The following is a 7,876-nucleotide window of genomic DNA, read 5'->3' on the forward strand; positions in this document are numbered from 1 at the left end:
TGTTAGTGCTGCCATCTGGTGACCAGACAACACACCACAACACCACAACAACAACACAACACCACAACACACTACAACAACACAACACAAAACACAATGACACAACACATCAAAACAACAACACAACAACACAACACAACAATACCACAACAACACAACAATACCACAACACAACAACACAATACAACAACACAACACACTGCAAAAACACAACACACAACAACACAACACAACAACACAACACAACACAACACAACAACAACACACCACAACAACACAACACAGTGCAACACCACAACACACTGCAACAACTCAACACAACACATCAACACAACACACCGCAACACCACAACACTACACAACACACAACAGCACAACACAACACAACAACAACACACCGCAACACCACAACACACAACAGCACAACACAACACAACACAACAACAACACAACACCACAACACACTGCAACAACACAACACAATGACACAACACAACACCACACAACAAAACAACACAACAACACCACAACACATCAAAACAACAACACAACAACACAACACAACACAACAATACCACAACAACACAACAATACCACAACACAACAACATAACAAAACAATACAACACAACAATACAACACCACAACACAACACAATACAGCACACAACAACACACTGCAACAACACAACACACAACACAACACCACAACACAACACAACGACAACACAACACACAACAGCACAACACAACAACACAACACCACAAAAACACAACAATACCACAACACACTACAACAACACAACACAAAACACAATGACACAACACAACACACAACAGCAGAACACATCAAAACAACAACACAACAACACAAAACAACACAACAATACCACAACAACACAACAATACAACACCACAACAAAATAACACAAAAAAAACACAACACCACAACACACTGCAACAACACAACATAACACAACAATACAACACAACAGAACACCACACAACAACACAACACCACAACACAACACCACAACAACACAACAATACAACAACAACACAACAACAACACAACACCACAACACACTACAACAACACAACACAAAACACAATGACACAACACATCAAAACAACAACACAACAACACAACACAACACAACAATACCACAACAACACAACAATACCACAACACAACAACATAACAAAACAATACAACACAACAATACAACACCACAACACAACACAATACAGCACACCACAACACACTGCAACAACACAACACACAACACCACAACACAACACAACACAATGACACAACACAACACACAACAGCACAACACAACACACCGCAACAACACAACACCAACACCACACAACAACAGAACAACACAACACCACAACAAAATAACACAACACCACAACAACACAACACAAAAACAACACAACACATTAACACAACACAACAATGCAACACAACAACACAACACCATAACACAACAACAACACAACACAACAATGCAACACAACACAACATCAATACAACAACACAACACAACACAATACAGCACACCACAACACACTGCAACAACACAACACACAACACAACACCACAACACAACAACACTACACCACAACACACTGCAACAACACAACACCACATCACAACAACACAACACAAAAACAACACACCACAACAACACAACGCACTGCAACACCACAACACACTGCAACAACTCAACACAACACACAACACAACACATCAACACAACACACCACAACACCACACCACAACAATACACAACAATACAACACAACAACACAACACAACACACAACAGCACAACACACCGCAACAACACAAAAACACAACACAACAACAACACAATACATCAACATAACACAACACAACACAACAATACCACAACACACAAAACAACACAAAAACATAACACAAAAATACAACACAACAATACAACACCACAACACAACAACACAACACAGCACAACACAACACCACAACACACTGCAACACCACAACACAACAACAACACAACACCACAACAACACAACACAACAACATGACAACAACACAACACCAGAAGACCACAACACAACAACACACAACAACACAACACCACACAAATACAACACACCACACCAAAACAACACAACAATACCACAACACAACACCACAACACAGCACACCACAACACCACAACACACTGCAACAACACAGCACACAACACCACAACACACAACACAACACCACAACACAACACAACAGCAACACAACACCACAACACACTGCAACAGCATAACACAACACATCAACACAACAACAACACAACAATGCAACACAACACAACATCAATACAACAACACAACACAACAATGCAACACAACACAACATCAATACAACAACACAACACAACAACACAACACAACACAACAAAATAACACCACAACACAACCGAGTTCTGCATTTCTGGAATCCTCTGATAATTTATTGAGGCTGATCATCTGTGTAAAAAATCTCCTTCTGTTAAGAGTTTGATCTGGTGTTAAACTGCTTACAGGATTTACATCTTAAGCTCTTTTACATGCTTTTCCTTTCCCAGCTTCACCTGATGAGGTCAAAAGCTGCTAAACTTCTGGACAGGGAGGGAGGTTATAGCTAGAGAGCTCGCCCATGCCCATCACCAAGATTTTCACTCTTTCAGAAATGATTAGCTGTCCTGCACTGATTCACATCACACAGCGTTTGAGCTGGTTTAGACTCACTGTGGTGATGAAGCCCCAAGTTCAAGATTCCTTCAAGATCTGTTTAATCTAGTGTTGTATGACTGAACCTGTTAGTGCTGCCATCTGGTGACCAGACAACACACCACAACACCACAACACAACACACCACAACGACACAACACAACACACAACAGCACAACATAACAACAACACAACACAACACACTGCAACAACACAACAACATAACACAACAATACAACACCACAACACAACAACACAACACAGCACACCACAACACACTGCAACAACACAACACCACAACACAACAACACAACAACACAACACAACAACACCACAACACAACACAACAATACCAAAACAACAACACAACACAACAACATAACACAATAATATAACACCACAACACAACAACACAACACAGCACACCACATCACACTGCAACAAAACAACACACAACACAACACCACAACACAACAACAACACAACAACACTACACCACAACACACTGCAACAACACAACACCACATCACAACAACACAACACAACAACAACACAAAAACAACACACCACAACAACACAACGCACTGCAACACCACAACACACTGCAACAACACAACACAACACAACAACAACACAACACAACAACAACACAACAACACAACAACACAACACACTGCTACACCACAACACACTGCAACAACTCAACACAACACACAACAACACAACACATCAACACAACACCACGCAACACCACAACACTACACAACAACACAACACAACACACAACAGTACAACACAACAACAATACCACAACACAACAACACAACACAACAACATAACACAACAATACAACACAACACAACACCACACAACAACACAACAATACCACAACAACACAAAACAACAACAACACAGCACAACAACACACTACAACAACAACACAACGACACAACACAACACACACAGCGTTTGAGCTGATTTAGACTCACTGTGGTGATGAAGCCCCAAGTTCAAGATCCCTTCAAGATCTGTTTAATCTAGTGTTGTATGACTGAACCTGTTAGTGCTGCCATCTGGTGACCAGACAACACACCACAACACCACAACAACAACACAACACCACAACACACTACAACAACACAACACAAAACACAATGACACAACACATCAAAACAACAACACAACAACACAACACAACAATACCACAACAACACAACAATACCACAACACAACAACACAATACAACAACACAACACACTGCAAAAACACAACACACAACAACACAACACAACAACACAACACAACACAACACAACAACAACACACCACAACAACACAACACAGTGCAACACCACAACACACTGCAACAACTCAACACAACACATCAACACAACACACCGCAACACCACAACACTACACAACACACAACAGCACAACACAACACAACAACAACACACCGCAACACCACAACACACAACAGCACAACACAACACAACACAACAACAACACAACACCACAACACACTGCAACAACACAACACAATGACACAACACAACACCACACAACAAAACAACACAACAACACCACAACACATCAAAACAACAACACAACAACACAACACAACACAACAATACCACAACAACACAACAATACCACAACACAACAACATAACAAAACAATACAACACAACAATACAACACCACAACACAACACAATACAGCACACAACAACACACTGCAACAACACAACACACAACACAACACCACAACACAACACAACGACAACACAACACACAACAGCACAACACAACAACACAACACCACAAAAACACAACAATACCACAACACACTACAACAACACAACACAAAACACAATGACACAACACAACACACAACAGCAGAACACATCAAAACAACAACACAACAACAGAAAACAACACAACAATACCACAACAACACAACAATACAACACCACAACAAAATAACACAACAAAAACACAACACCACAACACACTGCAACAACACAACATAACACAACAATACAACACAACAGAACACCACACAACAACACAACACCACAACACAACACCACAACAACACAACAATACAACAACAACACAACAACAACACAACACCACAACACACTACAACAACACAACACAAAACACAATGACACAACACATCAAAACAACAACACAACAACACAACACAACACAACAATACCACAACAACACAACAATACCACAACACAACAACATAACAAAACAATACAACACAACAATACAACACCACAACACAACACAATACAGCACACCACAACACACTGCAACAACACAACACACAACACCACAACACAACACAACACAATGACACAACACAACACACAACAGCACAACACAACACACCGCAACAACACAACACCAACACCACACAACAACAGAACAACACAACACCACAACAAAATAACACAACACCACAACAACACAACACAAAAACAACACAACACATTAACACAACACAACAATGCAACACAACAACACAACACCATAACACAACAACAACACAACACAACAATGCAACACAACACAACATCAATACAACAACAAAACACAACACAATACAGCACACCACAACACACTGCAACAACACAACACACAACACAACACCACAACACAACAACACTACACCACAACACACTGCAACAACACAACACCACATCACAACAACACAACACAAAAACAACACACCACAACAACACAACGCACTGCAACACCACAACACACTGCAACAACTCAACACAACACACAACACAACACATCAACACAACACACCACAACACCACACCACAACAATACACAACAATACAACACAACAACACAACACAACACACAACAGCACAACACACCGCAACAACACAAAAACACAACACAACAACAACACAATACATCAACATAACACAACAACACAACACAACAATACCACAACACACAAAACAACACAAAAACATAACACAAAAATACAACACAACAATACAACACCACAACACAACAACACAACACAGCACAACACAACACCACAACACACTGCAACACCACAACACAACAACAACACAACACCACAACAACACAACACAACAACATGACAACAACACAACACCAGAAGACCACAACACAACAACACACAACAACACAACACCACACAAATACAACACACCACACCAAAACAACACAACAATACCACAACACAACACCACAACACAGCACACCACAACACCACAACACACTGCAACAACACAGCACACAACACCACAACACACAACACAACACCACAACACAACACAACAGCAACACAACACCACAACACACTGCAACAGCATAACACAACACATCAACACAACAACAACACAACAATGCAACACAACACAACATCAATACAACAACACAACACAACAATGCAACACAACACAACATCAATACAACAACACAACACAACAACACAACACAACACAACAAAATAACACCACAACACAACCGAGTTCTGCATTTCTGGAATCCTCTGATAATTTATTGAGGCTGATCATCTGTGTAAAAAATCTCCTTCTGTTAAGAGTTTGATCTGGTGTTAAACTGCTTACAGGATTTACATCTTAAGCTCTTTTACATGCTTTTCCTTTCCCAGCTTCACCTGATGAGGTCAAAAGCTGCTAAACTTCTGGACAGGGAGGGAGGTTATAGCTAGAGAGCTCGCCCATGCCCATCACCAAGATTTTCACTCTTTCAGAAATGATTAGCTGTCCTGCACTGATTCACATCACACAGCGTTTGAGCTGGTTTAGACTCACTGTGGTGATGAAGCCCCAAGTTCAAGATCCCTTCAAGATCTGTTTAATCTAGTGTTGTATGACTGAACCTGTTAGTGCTGCCATCTGGTGACCAGACAACACACCACAACACCACAACACAACACACCACAACGACACAACACAACACACAACAGCACAACATAACAACAACACAACACAACACACTGCAACAACACAACAACATAACACAACAATACAACACCACAACACAACAACACAACACAGCACACCACAACACACTGCAACAACACAACACCACAACACAACAACACAACAACACAACACAACAACACCACAACACAACACAACAATACCAAAACAACAACACAACACAACAACATAACACAATAATATAACACCACAACACAACAACACAACACAGCACACCACATCACACTGCAACAAAACAACACACAACACAACACCACAACACAACAACAACACAACAACACTACACCACAACACACTGCAACAACACAACACCACATCACAACAACACAACACAACAACAACACAAAAACAACACACCACAACAACACAACGCACTGCAACACCACAACACACTGCAACAACACAACACAACACAACAACAACACAACACAACAACAACACAACAACACAACAACACAACACACTGCTACACCACAACACACTGCAACAACTCAACACAACACACAACAACACAACACATCAACACAACACCACGCAACACCACAACACTACACAACAACACAACACAACACACAACAGTACAACACAACAACAATACCACAACACAACAACACAACACAACAACATAACACAACAATACAACACAACACAACACCACACAACAACACAACAATACCACAACAACACAAAACAACAACAACACAGCACAACAACACACTACAACAACAACACAACGACACAACACAACACACACAGCGTTTGAGCTGATTTAGACTCACTGTGGTGATGAAGCCCCAAGTTCAAGATTCCTTCAAGATCTGTTTAATCTAGTGTTGTATGACTGAACCTGTTAGTGCTGCCATCTGGTGACCAGACAACACACCACAACACCACAACAACAACACAACACCACAACACACTACAACAACACAACACAAAACACAATGACACAACACATCAAAACAACAACACAACAAAACAACACAACAATACCACAACAACACAACAATACCACAACACAACAACACAATACAACAACACAACACACTGCAAAAACACAACACACAACAACACAACACAACAAC

The sequence above is a fragment of the Salminus brasiliensis genome, chromosome 3, assembly GCF_030463535.1.
Source record: "Salminus brasiliensis chromosome 3, fSalBra1.hap2, whole genome shotgun sequence".
In the NCBI taxonomy this organism is placed as follows: Eukaryota; Metazoa; Chordata; class Actinopteri; order Characiformes; family Bryconidae; genus Salminus; species Salminus brasiliensis.